At 39.7% G+C, this 16,455-nt stretch overlaps 1 protein-coding gene and 2 long non-coding RNA genes across 4 annotated transcripts in view; 1 reads left to right on the forward strand and 2 right to left on the reverse strand.

Moving 5' to 3' along the window:
- Positions 1–16,455, forward strand: part of PCGF5 (polycomb group ring finger 5) — a 114,206-nt gene that overhangs the window by 25,007 nt on the left and 72,744 nt on the right. The gene's annotated exons all lie outside the window — the stretch shown is intronic.
- LOC140699819 (uncharacterized) lies at positions 2,977–6,916 on the reverse strand. Its single transcript, XR_012078067.1, has 3 exons — positions 6,702–6,916; positions 5,021–5,156; positions 2,977–3,024 (listed from the first exon to the last, which is right to left on the reverse strand). It is a non-coding gene; the product is annotated as an uncharacterized lncRNA (long non-coding RNA).
- On the reverse strand, positions 7,487–12,403 carry LOC140699820 (uncharacterized). Its single transcript, XR_012078068.1, has 2 exons — positions 11,917–12,403; positions 7,487–8,471 (listed from the first exon to the last, which is right to left on the reverse strand). It is a non-coding gene; the product is annotated as an uncharacterized lncRNA (long non-coding RNA).

Here is a 16,455-nt window from a genome sequence, read left to right on the forward strand (position 1 = left end):
ATCAAGGGAAGTTCTGGACTTGGGAGCCAGGCTGTCCGGGTTTGCGTCCCAGCCTTGAACCTTACTAGCACTGTGACCTTGGGCAAGTCCTTAACCTCTCTTTGCCTCAATTTCTTCTTCTGTAAATTGGGAATAATAATCATACTTACCTGATAGGGTTATTGTGAGAAATAAATAGGTGTTTATATGTTCGTTGTTTAGGCTAATGCCTGCATATAAAAAGTATCATAGAAGTGTTGTTGTTGTTGTTGCTATTAATGCATCTGTTTTTACAATTCTTCTGTCTTCTCCTTTGATGTAACATAGTGATTTAAGCTATGGGCTTTGAAGTTAAATAACCTAGATTTGAGTCCTGCCCCCATTGTGATCTTGAGGAAGTTAATTTAATTCTCTGTGATTTGATTTATTCATCTGAAAAGTGGGGCTAACAATACAAACTATTCGCAGGATTGCCATGAGGATTAAATAGGATAAAATTTGGGAAGCCCTTAGCACAGTGTCTGGCGCACTGTAGCCGTCATTATTATAAATTATTAAGGCTCTAAGTGGGGGCTACTGTGACTGTAATGTAATTTAGAGCCAGAGGGTTTTGTTTCTTTTTGTTTTGTTGTTTTGTGTTTTCACTATATTGACCCCTTAGAAAGAAGCCTTTAGAAAGTTCCTTCTTGTTACTTAACTGGTTTTTGTTTAGAAGAGTTGTTAACTTATTGATCTTAAATAATAAACATTTTCAGTGTGCTTCTTAAATTTGGAACGAGGGGTGGATAGGTGGAGGGATTAACCATTTATGCTCCATTATATGATGCTTATAGTCAAATTCTGACTCAGAACTTTTAGATGTATTTGTGTTGAAAGAGTTTTGTTTTATGTTTTGTTTTTTTTTTGTTGTTGTTAAAAGGTTGACATGATTAGTATTCATACAAGGGGATATTTTTAAAGTGAGATAAACAGTAAAGAAATGTGTTGGTGGAAATGACTAGAAGCAACTCAAGGTAGGCAGTAAATATTCTCGTATAGAGGAAGAGAGGCTAAACTTGATAAAAAAAAAAGCAGACAAGCAAACAAATGGTGATTTTGCAGCCTTGGTGGAGGGTGGGGTGGGGGAGGATGTTCGTCTACCAGCCACCAGTTCACTTTTACTCCGTTACAAAACAAGGACGCTCTTAGACCTTGATAATAGACAGGTGATTTCAAACGCTGCAAAATGCTGGCTGTGCTTCATCCAGGGCCTTACCAAGTTACAAGAACAGTTCTCATAAAGACACAGCATAATCCTTTATATTCTCTTATTAGTCCTCTGTATCAAACCCTTTTATTCTCTGCAGCATTTTTGTTTTGTTTTGTTTTTAAATCTCTGTTTGAAAATTACCAAAATGGAGAATAAGTTGATATGAAGTGGTAGAGCCATGTCTGTCCAGGCAAACCTTTCATTCTCGGAAAACTTAAATGACAAACATGAGAATCCAGAAAATGCCAAGAGTGGTGGCCCAGAGAATAAAACCAGTTGGCTGTACATAGCAGAAGCTCCCCAACTCCCAATTCATTATTAGTCTGTTCTTTTTCTCTCGCTTCCTCAAACGCCTTCTCCCTCAAACTTTCTCAGTTTCTTTTTCTGAAAACGACTACTTTCCTGTTGATTTGATGCTGTGTAGGTCACCAAGTTCAAGAAATGTAATAAATTGCCTTTGGGCACAATGTTGAGGGTTTCCTCAGTATTCAGGTTTTAGCTCCTTTCTCACAAAATGCCAAAAATGAAGATTTTCTTAAAATTCAAACTATGTGGCTATATTTAAGTTGAACATATCTATCTATCTAAAATATCTAGTAAATTTGTAATTTTATCTACATAAACAAGTCTTAAAATCTTTTCTGGGTGAGTCAAATTTTATTGAATATGTGATACAGGTTTAGGACCCTAGTCCTTCTAGTCCAATGAGATCACATCTGTAAATATAATTGTGTTTAAACCATTGAATGTATTTCTGTCTTTCATTAGAGTCACTAAGTTGGGGGAAAATCTTCATTTCTTTGATTCTCCACATCATCCTTCCTTGAGCACAGTTGCTCCCAAATATCTTGAAAGGATACTATTGAATTAATTTCCTTTTTTCTGAGTTTCCGAATTACGAGAAATGTTAAATCTCTATGCCCTTGGCTCAGCTCAGCTAACAGGGAGCAGATACCCGCCACTCCTCCCCAAATCAGTCTTGGCAGTCTGAAATCCCTCGTAAACTGTCTGTGAGTGACAACAGACCTGCAGTCCCAGATGTCAATTTTACAGGTGACAAGGTTGTACTCTGAAGTTCATTTATAAACTAATTGTTTTGAACCAAACTCAAGGTATATTTTTGCCTCTAGAAACAGTGTTATTAATACTGTAAATGACGGCTTTCCCAGGCCAGCCCACACTGCTCCTGTCTGGTATGTGGTCTGTCATCAGTCTAACCATCCCTCCATCCATCAGCTACCTAGTAAGCTCCTACTATGTGCCAAGCACCATGCCCTGCATCAGACTGCATCTGAACCAGTTTTGATATATTTACAGTTAATAGAGATGAAAGGCACAGCATGTTAACATTTTGACAACCCCCATCAGCTTAATGAGATACTGGCTTTTTAATTTGTTTCCTGTAAAATACTCCCACAAATATTTGTGGGTGAGCTGCTGGCTCTTCACTAGGAATAAAGAGTGAGCATGATGCCCCCTGCCTCTAAGTTGCTTAACAGCAGAACCTGAAGAAAAGCAGGTTTGATTAAAGAATGGAGAGGTAGGTACCAATGTTTTCTGAAGCACTTTCTGAGCCTTTTCAAAGACTTTTTATGCTAATGAAACTAATGCTTTATTGTGCCCTAGTCCCCTTCAAAACTGAACATCCGGGAAGGGATGATGACTTCTGTGAGAGGTGGCGCTGGATGTCGTAAATCTTAAGCTTATCAGCTGTGATGGGGCTTTTTTTCTTTCTTTCTTTCTTTCTTTCTTTCTTTTTTTAATGCCTCCCAACCTAAAGAGAACCTTTCTGAGACCTTTGAATGAGAGTAAATGAGAGTGGAAGGAGAAAGGAATTAGGCAGAGTGTGTTTCCTGGTATGAGATGCAACTAGCAAGAAAGGGGAAGCCTGCTCAGAGCCTCAGACTGAGCTAGCACACTTGGCTGCTTCCTTGCGGCAGTCCCTTCGTCACGGGACTGTGTAGTTGGCTACGAGAAAGTCTTGATAACAGCCTGTGAGGGGCTGCATGACCTCACCTCCTGCCTGCCCCCTCTTCCTCTCTCTGTGCCAGCTTGAGCACCGTCCTGCCTCTGTGCCTTTGCATGTGCCATGCGCTCTGCCTGGTCTACTCTTCCCCGTTACCTGCACCGTTTAATCCCTCACCTCGTTCATGTCTGTGCTCTGTGTCATCTGATTAGAGTCCTTCTCCAGCCTCCTGTTTTAAATAGCACTCCCTCACTGTCCCTCTCAGCTTTATTTTTCTTTATAGCATTTGACTACCACCTGGCATTGTTTATTTGTTTATCATCTGTTTCCTTCTAAGAGAATATAAGCGCCATGAGGTCTGCTTCACTGCTCTATTTCCTGTGCCAAGAACGCCTCTTGCACATTGTACAAGGAATTAGGAGGCGCACTTTCACAGAAGAGGCTTTTCACCTAGAAAATTCTTTTTCCTAAAGCTCTTTTAAAGAGGAGGGGTTTTTTTTCTTTTTTTCTTTTTCTTTTTCAGCCTATAACTTACTTGCACTCAATTTCAAGACCACTCTAGGGGAGGGCGCAGTAGGTAGTGGTATTCTAATTATCCTACTAGAAGGTTGTGGGATGGGGACTGTTTAATTGTATTACTTTTTGATTTTTCACTCTTTTTTTTTTCTATTTCCAACTTTTTATTTTGCAAGTTCAAAGTCTAGAGAAAAGTTGCCAGAATAGTTCAATGAACACCCATATATACCTTTCACTTAGGTGTGCCACTTATTAACATTTTGCCACATTTGCTTTATCTCTCTGTATATACATATTATTACAGTTCTCACTGAACTGTTTAAGAATACGTTGCAGATATGACCCTTTACCTCTCAATACTTTAGTTTGTATCACCTAAGAAGGAGATATAGTTACCATATTCAGAAAGTGTAACATTGATACAATAGCATTAGCTATTGTGCAGATTTCTCTCAATGATGTCCTTTATAACAATAATATCCATGTAACAACAGGAAGGAAGTTTCAGTCCAGGAAACAGTCCAGGATCACACATTCCATTTAGTTATCATGTCTCTTTAATCTGTCTCAGTTTTTCTTTGTCTTTCATTAACATTTTAATGTCTAACATTAACATTTTTGAAAAGTACAGGCCATTTGTTTTGTAAAATGTCCCTCAATGTGGGCTTATTTGTGTTTCTTTATGATTAGGGTCAGGTTATGCATTTGGGGGCAGATGTATTACATGAGTACTGTTGTAGCCTCCTAAGTGCATCACCTCAGCAGGTGCATGATGTCAGGTGGTCCCCTTCCTAGGGATGTTAAATTTGATCAGTTAGTTTAGGTAGTGTCCAGTAGATTTCTCCACTGTAAAGGTATCTTTTTCTTTTTGTAATTCATAAATTATATATGGAGAGATCTGAAAAACTATGTGAATATCCTAGTCCCCCAACAGACTTTAACCTAATGGTTTTAGGATCCCTGGAGACTCTTGCCTGAATCCTTTATAATGACGGTGGTTGCAAAAATGGTGATTTTCTAACTCTTTCATTCCTTGTATAGTTATAAATTTGCCTTCTGTTGTAAAGAAGAGCTTCCATTTACCCCGTTCATTTGTTTGTTTATTAAAAACATGGACTCATGACTTCTTTTCTTTAAATTCAGTGTGTTATTATTCCTTACTGTCATTCATTTTCATGCTCATATTGTCCTAGACTTGGCCTAACTGCACTGATCCCTAGCATGTGGGGAGAAATACGTAGTCCCAGGAGTAAGAAAAGGATTTAGTACACTCAACAGTGCTTCTGAAATTTTAGTTGCGTATGAATTACCTGGGGCCCCAGATTCTGCATTCCTAGCAAGCTCCCTGGTGATGTTGATGCTGATAATCTGTGGATGGCAGGTGAAGGCGCAGAGGTGTGGGAGTCTGTAGGCTGACCTGGAAGACGTAAAACTGTCTTGCTCTCCCTGTATGACCATGAAAAAGTCACCTTATTAACGAGGAAGGGACTGATCTTTTGAAGAGTGTATGAGTGTATGGTAGGCATGGAGGAGAGAAGAGCCATGCCGCTGCTGCTTGATTCCCAGAAATTGTGGTCATGAGGAACCTTGTATTCCTCTCACTCTTCTTACTTTTGCATTTCCCTAGAAATTCTGACCTACCCAGGAGCTGGCTTCAGCTCCTGATTCCTGGGATCAGGGGAGATAGTGACAGCCTCAGTGGAGGATATCTCTACTGGGGTTCTCCACTAGTTGGGTGGAACTTTATTGATACAAAGGGGACATTGGTAGTTTGACCTCTCCTTATAAAAAAATAGATGTTCATTTTTTTTTCTTTTTCTGCTCTGTGGAACTGGTAGATTTCAGTGGCTTTTAATCAAATAATTTCCTTTTTGCCATTAAAAGCTGTTTCTAGATAGATTATTGTTGGCACTCTGGCCATCTGTGGTTTGAGAGCATTACATTCAGAAAAGTTCCAAATGTATGCAGTATTTTGTATTGCTTAGTAATCTTGTTTAATCTATTTACATTTTTCTCAGTAATCTTTTTTTTTCTGACATCATTTCATTAACTCATCTGTCATCTGACTTTTATATTTCCCCTTACGTCATTCTGCTAAGAATTGATGGCATCTTCCTTATAGAGGAAGAGAACTTGACAACTGTGGGAATCTCCCTATGACAGTCATAGAGGATGTGTCACAATCCAGAGGATATGCCTCATGTTATAGACTGAATGTTTGTGTCCACATTCACCTGTTGAAATCCTATCCCCCAATATGATGCTATTAAAAGCAGGCCTCTGGTGAGAATTAAGATCAGATGAACATGGATCCCTGATGAGTGGATTTGTGCTTTTATAAGAAGCACAAGAGAGCTTGCTTTCTCTTGTGAGGATAGAACAGTAAACCATCTGCAAATGAGAAGAGGACTCTCACCAGAACCCAGCCATGGTGCCACCCTAATCTCAGACTTCCAGCCTCCAGAACACTGAGAAATAAGTTTCTGTTGTTTGTAAGCCACCCAGTTAATGGTATTTTGTTATAGCAGCCTGAAATAAGATACCTGCTGATAGCAAATTATAGACGTCCTCATTTAGCAGTTACTGATCAGCCTTGGGAAGTGAGTGAATGTGGAGCCAGTGTGCACACGCCAGCCAACTCATTTAACAGAATCTGGAAGATTTTGAAAATGAGTGTGTGTGTGTGTCTGTTTCAATTTCTACCATTTGTACCTTTTGCTGTTTCTCACATTTAAGGAGATAAGTGATGATAGCATTAGATTTAGTAAAGCCTGGGCTCTTTCTGACTTATGAATGATTTACAACTTTGTACATCCCAGGGCTCTCCCTTAGCTCCCCCTTCTTTCTGGAACGCTGGCCCCCACTTCCCTGCTGAGGTTGCTTCGCCCTCTTCCCTTCATTGCAAGGAATCTGCCTGCTGCTAGAGCCCCTGTCTCTGCCAGAGAGTGCTCTTGCTCGTGAGATCCCCTCCTGGCCATGGCGCATACTTACGTGCTCATGGACTGCGTGGAGTTAGCAGGGGTTTTATTCTGAGTGACGCGTGTATTACAGAAGGGTGTTTAATATAGCCGCACTCTGAAAGCATTACATCTAAGAGCTAACCTGGCAGTCTCCCAGTGAGATGCATCAACAAGTGGGTACCTTTTAAGTTGTCTTTGTTAGAAGATGCCACCTGAGGATTTCTAATATCAAACTGTGTAATTGGCTTAGCCTGGTAAGAAGTGATTGTCCCACGGAGGTTCCATGGTTGCCATAGAAGCACGGGGCCAGCAGAACCTGCGGTCTGTGCGGCCACCACTAGGGTATTCAGGGGCTTGGCCATGGCTGGGTGCCCAGGCCCTGTGGAAAGCAGAAGGGCTGTTTCAGTGCCTAGTGCTAGACACCTGCTACCAATTAGACCACACCTGCTTTCTGCTGTTTCGTCCCTCCCCTTCTCTCTCTCTGAGCTTTTCTTAAAAACAAAAACAACCAAAAACCAAAAAACTGAAAATCAGGATTGTTTCAGATTCTGACCCAGATCTTTCTGTATCTTTGTAACCTCTCAAAACTGTGTTTGAATTCTGGTGATGGTCAGAGAGCAAGTTCCACCTCATTCAAATGTAAAAGAATAAACAGCACGGTCTGACATGGAAAAACTGTCAGACAGAAGAGCTGCTTCCGCAAAACCTCTGTAGGGCAATGGCAGCATCCCTCACAGTGCCCCAGTGTTTAATGCGTCTGTACTAGAAGTGTTTGTTAAATAAATGATCCAAGCAAAAAAAAAAAAAAAGAATGGCAACTGTGTGCATTTTAGTTTCATTTCCCATCTTATCAGCCTTTGCAAAACATCATTTTGATTCCAACAAACCAGGATGCCTCATTCTATTTCCAAGGCTGTGGTTGCACACTGCTCGAATGTCAGCCCCTGGCTGTTTACATACACACATATGCATAGACTGGCAATATCCAGATACAGAATCATGCCTGCTTAGTTGGCATAATTAGCTGGGATCAGTTGTGAGGTTGAGAAATACTCTTGAAGTTATGTGCGCCATTACTTTTACCCGGCAAGTCTTGAGATAATTTCTCAGGTGTCCCTTCGTGACAGCGTGCTGCATTAATTCTACTTTCTGTATTGCTGTGAAATTGTTGTAAGTTCATCCAGCATGTATTGAGCATCTGCTAGGTTCACAGACCTGCACTGGGTCCTGCCTGTCCCTGCCTTCAGGGTGTTTGCCAGCTGCCCTGCATAAACACGGAACATCAGTATTCATGCTACATTAGTTAAGTATCAGGTGCGCGGGTCTCCAGCAGTTCTCAGGAAAGAGAGACTCAGATGAGGTGGAAAGGCTGAAAGAAGGAACAGCTTGAGAAGAGGGAGAACTGCAGTTGGCCTTCCTGGATGGTGGGAGGAGGAGGAAAGAGGGCATTCCATTTGGTGGGGAGCAGTATAAATAAGCAAAGGTTTTCACTTTGTGTTTGCCGGACGATGAGTAGCCTGCCCGAGCTGCAGAGCAGAGGTGCTGTGTGGGAGAGAGTGGAGAAAGGGTGAGGGAGCTTGTCTGGTGCCAGGCCCCCAAGGCGCTACGCTGGTCACCACAGAGGAAAGTCATCTGGAAGGTGGCGGGGCAGCACCGGTGGTCCTGGAGCCACCCTGCTGGGTTCCATGCCTGCCTCCATCCATCATGAGCTGTGTGATCCTGGTTGTCATGCAAACTCTCTGTGCCGTGGTTTCACTTGGTGAACAAGGACAGTGATTTTTTTTTTCATCTCACGGGGTTGCTGTAAGGAATGAGAAATCATAATCAGATAAAGTACTTAGCACTGTGCTGGGTACTTGGTAGAGCTCATCACATTATCCACGGTTGGCCATGGGAGAGAAGCAGTGGCTTCAGAAGGCTGACTCTGACCTGATGGGCAGGTTTAATGAAGCTTGAGGAGGACTGGTAGAGCTGACTTTTGCCTGGATGGAGTCTGAGATAGGATTTAAAGGTGTCCCCCAAATTCTAGCCTCTCTGCGTGAGAAGGCACGTGCAGAGGATGACATGTTGAGTGAGGCCACTCTGTTTCCGTCACATCTCCAGTTCACACATTTTTAGGAATGATCATGCTTGACCGTCATTCAGAAATGATTTCGTCAGAGTAATTGGCAGTGTCCCCTAATAGCCACAGAGAACTCTTAATGCTGGTCAGTTAGAGGAGGTGAGTTATTGGGCCAGGAGTAACTGGAAGTTTGTTTGTTTGGTGTTTGTTTTGTTTCATGGCTAATATTTTATATTGTGCTGACAGGGATGAGATGGAGAATTGAATCTAAATAAATTGAAGTGGAAAATAACTATGAATATCCCTACAAGAGTTGCAGTGTCTGACTTGAGTAACTCATGTGTGCTAGTTCTGTTCATTGTATTTACACTCTGAGTGGATAAGAAAATGGAAGGCAGCTCTCCAGAGGAAAGTAGGAATTGGGTCTCATACTTTTCTTTGAAGCTCTTCTTTCTTCTAACTCTAAGCTTTTTAGCTGAAAGTAAGTTTAATTCATCTGTGTAGCAGGAGGTTTGAATTTTTACTGAACCTGATGTCTCCTGTCTTTGAAAAGATAGGAATAAGCTGCACTTCAGTTCTCTCTTCATGGTAGAAACTGTATGAAACATTTAAGGGCATGAGTGTAACACTCCATGAAGAAACAGTGTCCTCAAGGGAAAACACTACAAAACGCTCACACTTCTGTTTATCACAGTCAGTTTTACTTCCTAAGTGCTACTTGGTCTATATTTTGATTCTGTAAATTATGGATGTCACCATATGTGGTATAAAGTGTTCTTACATGCAATTTAAGTGGTTTCAAGGGTGAAGGTTTGCAGAGGCTAGCAGTTCTGGCAAAGCAGCCCAAATGTAATGCCGTGCGCTGGCTGACACCATCAGCTGTTAATTAGGCTTGATGGTATTTGTGTCCTATAAAACATATAAGAGATAATCAGTTAAAACTTAGCGTGACTCTAATGTTTGAAGAAAAACATCTCTCTAGTTCTTAGTCTGTGCAGCCTTTAAAATATACCATGCATATGTGTGAGTACATGTAAGTATATATGTATGTTTATATGTACGTGTATCAAGTAATTTCTGTAACTATTTGGATATATGTAGCACAGATTAGTTCTATGCCAGATATTGTAAGTATCAGTCTATATCAGATTCTTTTGAACTGAATGAAAAGAATATCTAGAATTGAGTGCAGTATAAATTGATTTTAAAATAACCATATTCTAGGGGGTGGGTATACCTCAGTGGTAGAGTGCATGCTTAGCAAACATGAAGTCCTGAGTTCAATCCTCAATACCTCCATTAAAAGTAAATAAAATAACCATATTCTTGCTTGTACACTTAGAAAAATTACATTGATATAAATAGGGATTCACTACTCTGCCCTTTCTATTCGCTTCAGTGAACTCCATTCCTTCCTCATCTTCCTCAGGCCCCAGTATAATCACCCTTAACCTCCTCTCAGCTCCATTCCTGCACCACACAGTGTCTGCAGTCCTTCTGCCTTTTGATCAGACCATTCATTGTTTGTCCTGCTCCTTCCCCAGCGTGGCTGTGCAAATCAGTATGACTAGAAATGTGGTATCCAGTTCAGCTGGGATCTCAGTGCTAGGTTTTTGTTTATTTGTTTGTTTTTAAGTCCTTCTGTATTCTCTGGGCAAATTCTCTCTCATGATCCCAAATTTGACCAGCCTCTTAACTTCCTTAACCCAGTGGTAGTTGAGTGGTGGTGCCTTCTGGTGGAAACATCCCTGGAGAGAATTTCCCCTCCCCTACAATGGGCAGTTCTGCAGCTCCCATCACCGCCCCTGTCGGTAGGTGGCGTCTTCTCTCTGAGCCTCTGCGTCTTCACATAGCGTTCTTCCTATTTATCTGTCCCCTGTTCTTATACCCTAGTCCTATTAAATTAAGGGTCCAGCTAGCTAGTATGACCTTCTTGTAACTTGATTATACCATCAAAGACTTTGTATCCAAATAAGGTCACATTCACAGATTCCAGGCTTGAGATAGAGATGTATATACATATATATATATATATATACACACATACATACATATATATATATCTCAAATACATATATATATATATATGTATTATCTTTTGGGGGACACAATTCAGCCTACAACAGGCATTTGGAATAAATCTCTATGATATTTAACACTTAATGTGGCATATTAAAATAATGAAGTTAATGAATAAAGTACAAAAGTGGGAAATGTGCACATTGTTGCTGAATATGGGTATAATAAATGTCAACTCTTAGAAGCTAAATTCTATTTATTCAGTTTTATCAGTGACTAGTTTATCATTGGATACTTCTGAAGTGAATTACCTTAACTTGTATGATGTAGAGACTTTATACAAGCACTCATGCCTATGCTAATAAGTTCACTTTCTAATTACAGAAATTCTTTCCTTTTCTAGTAGAAATAAGTACTCCACTTAAAACTTCAGACTTCATTGGTAAAGAAGCTTAAGGAACAAATTATTCAGGAAATACTGTAAAGGAGATGGAAATCTACTGATTTATAACCATCAAGTTCCAATTAACTTCCTTGTCAGTATTTGTGATAAGTATCATCCTAAAATTTAGGAAGTGAAACACCATTGTAAGTTGTTTAAGTCAAGAACAATTCTTTTTTAAAATAAAATTTTATTGAAGTGTAGTTGATTTACAATGTTAGTTTCAGGTGTACAGCAAAGTGATTCAGTTATACATATACTTACATATATATATTTTTTCAGATTCTTTTCCATTACAGCTCATTATAAGAAACTGAATATAAATCCCTGTGCTATATGGTAGGTCCTTGTTGTTCATCTATTTTATATGTAGTAATGTGTCTGTTAATCCCCAACCCCTAATTTATCCCTTCCTGCCCTTTCCTTTTTGGTAACCATAGTTTAAAGAACAGTTTTTGACAAAATTTTCCTTTTAAAAGCAAAAGTGGATATATGTAATTACCGCTCTTCCTTGGACTTTTCTGCTTTTTTTTTTAATTTAGTGCATTAAAATGCCAATATTCACATGATCTAATATCAAAGCCTCCTCTTTTATATTTCAACAATATAGGTAGTGAATGGTTCTCAGTCTTTTTTTTTTTTCTTATTACACAAGTTACACAGGTTTATTGAAGACAATTTAGGAAGTTCATATAATTGAAACAGAACATAAAAATCACTCACAATCCTGTCACTCAGAGATGACCATTGTATTTCGTTGGCTTTCCTTCCAGTCTTTTTTCTACTTAGACATATACACAAAATGTTATGGAACTCACAGAAAAAAAAATGGTTCTCAGTCTTGATGACTTGTGTGGAAAGCACTTGGAAACTCTTTTCCCCTGTTCACAGATTCTTCTTGATTTACAGGTAACAGTCATCCAGAAAGCTCAGAGGGAGGGTATGTCACCAGTACTTGTGTAAATTCCTTCGTTTGTCGTCATGGAAATAGAAGCATCCCACCTTCTCCTTACTCTGTGGGGCCAGATCTAGTTCCATAGCCACAGTATCCTTATTTCAAATGTGCCCTGTCTTGTTGCAGCTGTTGTCCTTCAAAGGAGGAAGGAGATGGGATGGTGAACTCTCACCACCCTGTCATTTAGGGCTTCCTCTCAGATCAGAATCCAGGCTGCCAAAGCTGGCCTCAGTGAGGCTGGAGTTGACAGGTACACGCACCCCAGCGTGCCAGGCCAGCTTGCAGCACTGTCTGTAAGTATGTAAGCAGGTAGCTTTCCCCTTGAAGACCTGTGTTTTCTCTTAGATCAGGACTCTAGAATTCCACCTAGAAAGGAGAAATGCTTTAAATGCCACTGGGACGATTTGGTGTTTTGACATCAAAGGTCAGAGACTAAGCCTGCTCTTTGACAAACAGGAGAGAATGTTTTTATTTAATATTCCTTTTCTCTTTGTTGGTAAAATTTCTCCATTGTGACTTGGGGGAAACATCAGATTATTCAAACATTTACAAAGAAGAATAAAAGATATCTTCTAACTCACCTAGCTGTTTGATTATGATGATGACAGTACCACCACCTCTGTATTCTACTCATTGCCTGGAAAATGGAAATCTTAGATTAAGACATTGCACTAAAAGTGTTCAGGTTTGAGACTGTCATCAAAAGCTTATTGCAGTTATAGAGATTCTCAACTCTGGGATATAGGGAAGTTTTTAATTGTTATCATTTACGCATGTTTACAGAGAGATTCTCTAGGTCAGGAGCCAGCAGACTACCGCCCAACGGCCAAATCTGGCTCGCTGCCTCCTTCTTAAATAAAGTTTTATTGGAACACAACAACATCCATTTATTTACATATTATTCTTCGCAGCTTTTGCCATATATAGGCATAGTCGAATGGTTGCAGCAGAAATCCTATGGCCCACAAAACCTCAAATGTTGCCACCTAACTCATTACAGATACAATTTGCTCTGGATAATGCTTCCAAATTGTACAACCATATAATTGAAGATCTTCAAGGCCCATTGGAGATGATGTATCCCAGGTCTAAGCAGTTTTAGAGATGGGCAGATCAAGGCTGATGAAGTGAGCCAAGGGTCTTGCTGTTTCCTCACGATTTCCTTTTCCTTTTTTTTTTTTAAAGGAAGATTTTTCCCCCAAACTTTACTTACTGTGATAAAATAAATGTAACGCAAATTTTACCATTTAACCATTTTTAAGTGTTCAGCGGTTCACAGTTCAGTGGCATTAAGTACATTCATATTGTAAGATTGTCATCATCCATCTCCAGAAATTCTTCATCTTCCCAAACTGAAACTCTATACTCATTAAACAATAATCCGCTGCTCCCACTGCCCTCTCTTCCCCAGCCCCAGTCCCCGTCAACCACCATTCTATTTTCTGTCTCCATGAATTTGACTGCTCTAGGTACCTTATGTAAGTGGAATAATACAATATTTGTCCTTTGTGACTAGCTTATCCATACCTTTTTTAAAAATCGAAGTATAGTCAGTTTACAATGTTGTGTTAGTTTCTGGTGTACAATGTAGTAATTCAGCTATATATATACATATATATATATATATATTCCTTTTCATGTTCTTTCTCATTGTAGGCTGTTACAAGGTATTAATGATAGTTCCCTGTGCTATACAATAGGACCTTGTTGCTTATCTATTTTATATATAGTAGTTACCATCTGCAAATCCCAAACTCCCAATCTGTCCCTCCACCACCCCTTCTTTCCCCCTGGTAACCGTAAGTTTTTATCCTAACTTTTTAATTGAAGGAAATATGCTTTACAGAAACAGGAAAACCCTAGCCTTGTCCCTGACTGATTCACCAGTTGTCTTGTCCCAGGGTAAGCCGATTACCTTTCCTTAATGTCCTCAGCTCTATGACGGTACCTTTTAGTATTTTCCTTTGAAGAATATAATACAGTGTCATGATATTAGTCAATTAAAATTTAAAAAGAGACGATCTTAAAAATACTAAGTTTGTGAATCTGGTATTTGGTTCCAATATTTTGGTACAAGGGAACACAAATTAATACTTAGGAAGTAAGTTTGTGGGCATTGGAATCAGAACCAGAGATGAAGGTTGATAATTCAGGGCCTGTGGACCACTCCTGGGTAGGATCACATGGATTTCATAGTTTGCTGGACTCAGTGTCTCCCTGGCCTGTGTTGCCTCCTCACTGCCCACGTCTTGGCCTTTGCACCTCCCTTTTTGTGCTCCTTGCTAATCATTATTTTTCTCTTTACACAAAGTTATTCCAGATGTGGTTGTTTGATAATTGATTGTTTTAATTTACTAAATATGTCACATTTCAGTCCTACCTCCCTAGACTGTATATACATAGGTCACTCAATTGGAGTTCTAAAGGTTCATAAAACTCCTTACACTGCTGTGTACATCCTGTTTCTTGATTTCATCTTGATGAGTAATTTAAGCTATGATTGTCATATTTTGCACATTTACCATCTAGAGAGTAATCTTTTTTTTAAAATTCTTGTAGGAGGAGGAAGGGTACCTGGCAGGAAAGTTAGGTAACTAACTGTTACTTCCTAAAAGCAAATAAATTGTATGGAGGCATTTGTTCCAAGTACTTGTCACCAGGCCTTAAATTATGTCCTATGTTTCATTGTTGTTTTGTCCAACAACAGAACTTAAGAAGTTCTTAAAATTAATTCAGCAAGCATTTGTTTGCTTACTATGTACTAAGTGCATTACTTGTATTATTTCATATAATCCTCATAAAAACACCTTTCAGATAGGTACTTTTATTACATCCATTTAGGCAGTGAGAAAATTGAGACAGAAAACAGTTCTTTGCCCTAGAACAGAGCCAGTAAGAGATTATGCCCACATGTGAACATGGGCAGTCAGCTGCAAAGTCAGAATTCGTTTATTAGTTAGTACATTCCTTCCTTCCTTCCTTCCTTCCTTCCTTCCTTCCTTCCTTCCTTCCTTCCTTCAACAAATGTTTAATGAGAGCCTATTATGTTTTAGACTTGATTCAAGGGGTACAGCTCTAATGATAAAATCCTTGCCCTCGTGGGATTTATGCTCTGTTAACTATGTTCTGTGCAGCCATCTTGCATTCTCACTTATCATTTAATCTAAGATGCTTTGATGCTGGTGCTTTTTTCAGTTTCTTATCAGGAAGGTATCCAAGGAAGGTTTGATAACCAGCAGGAGTTTTTCCAGTCATCTGGGAAAACCTCTTTCAACAGACAGAAATGAAGAAACCATTGAAGGCAAATACTGTTTCTCTCCCCTTGAACTATCAAGAACAAGTTCTCACAGCTTCTGAGACTACTGTAGGGTTTATCACCATGAAGGTCAAGAATTAAGAATGTCTATCTTATGTGATAGTCGCCCCCTACCCTGCCTTTAATTCAGGCCAGCTTTCTCTTAGCCTTTCTGCAAACCTGGACAAATAAGAATCAGTATCTCAGTCATAAAGTCTGTTTTAATAGTTGAAGACAGTCTGAAGATACAAGTTTGCCTTTTGTTTTCAAAAGGTTTTTTTGTTTTTGTTTTTGGTCCAAGAGGGAATTGTGAAATACCAGAGGGAAGATCCTCTGGTGGTTTGGCAGCCTCCTCTTTCAGATACAGTTTCCTTCCTCCCTTCCTTCCTCCCACTGGCTCCCCAGCCCCTCAGCCAGCAAAGCGTTACAGTTAATACCGTGCTGAAGTGTTAACTCCTAACCAGAGCCTCAGGTCCTTCACTGGCTGTTCTCCCTGCCTGTGGACTAAGAATCCTAGTAATCCTAGTGAGCTGAGAACTGATATCTCAAGAGATGGCCCATAAGGGCTTACTTGTGACCCCACCTAGGGAATTTGCATTTTAATGGAAAACATTTTTGCTAACCCTTTATTTGAGGTGAATGAATAAAGATTTAACATACTAATTCTACAATGTTGAACTAAGCCAAATTATTAAACATTTTTGTGGAACCAGTTTTCTTTGTACAACTTTGAATTGCTCAGTGAAATAGTTAGGTTTCCTCATCATAGTTTTTAAAAATTGAGTGTGATGAATATGGAGTTCAGAGGAAGGAGTACTTTATGACCATTGTGTGCCTTACTTTATGCTGTGTCTCGGTTCTCTCCTGCCAGGAGTGTCTCATTCATTCTACAAACATTCTTTGGGTGTATCTTAATAACAGAACTTCTGCTGGTGGGACAGAATTATTTAGGTACTATTCAGCTGCTGGTGGTCCACAAAATTTCTGCTTACAGCTCATGTTCTTGAAGTCC

The sequence above is a fragment of the Vicugna pacos genome, chromosome 11 (assembly GCF_048564905.1).
Source record: "Vicugna pacos chromosome 11, VicPac4, whole genome shotgun sequence".
NCBI classification, from domain to species: Eukaryota; Metazoa; Chordata; class Mammalia; order Artiodactyla; family Camelidae; genus Vicugna; species Vicugna pacos.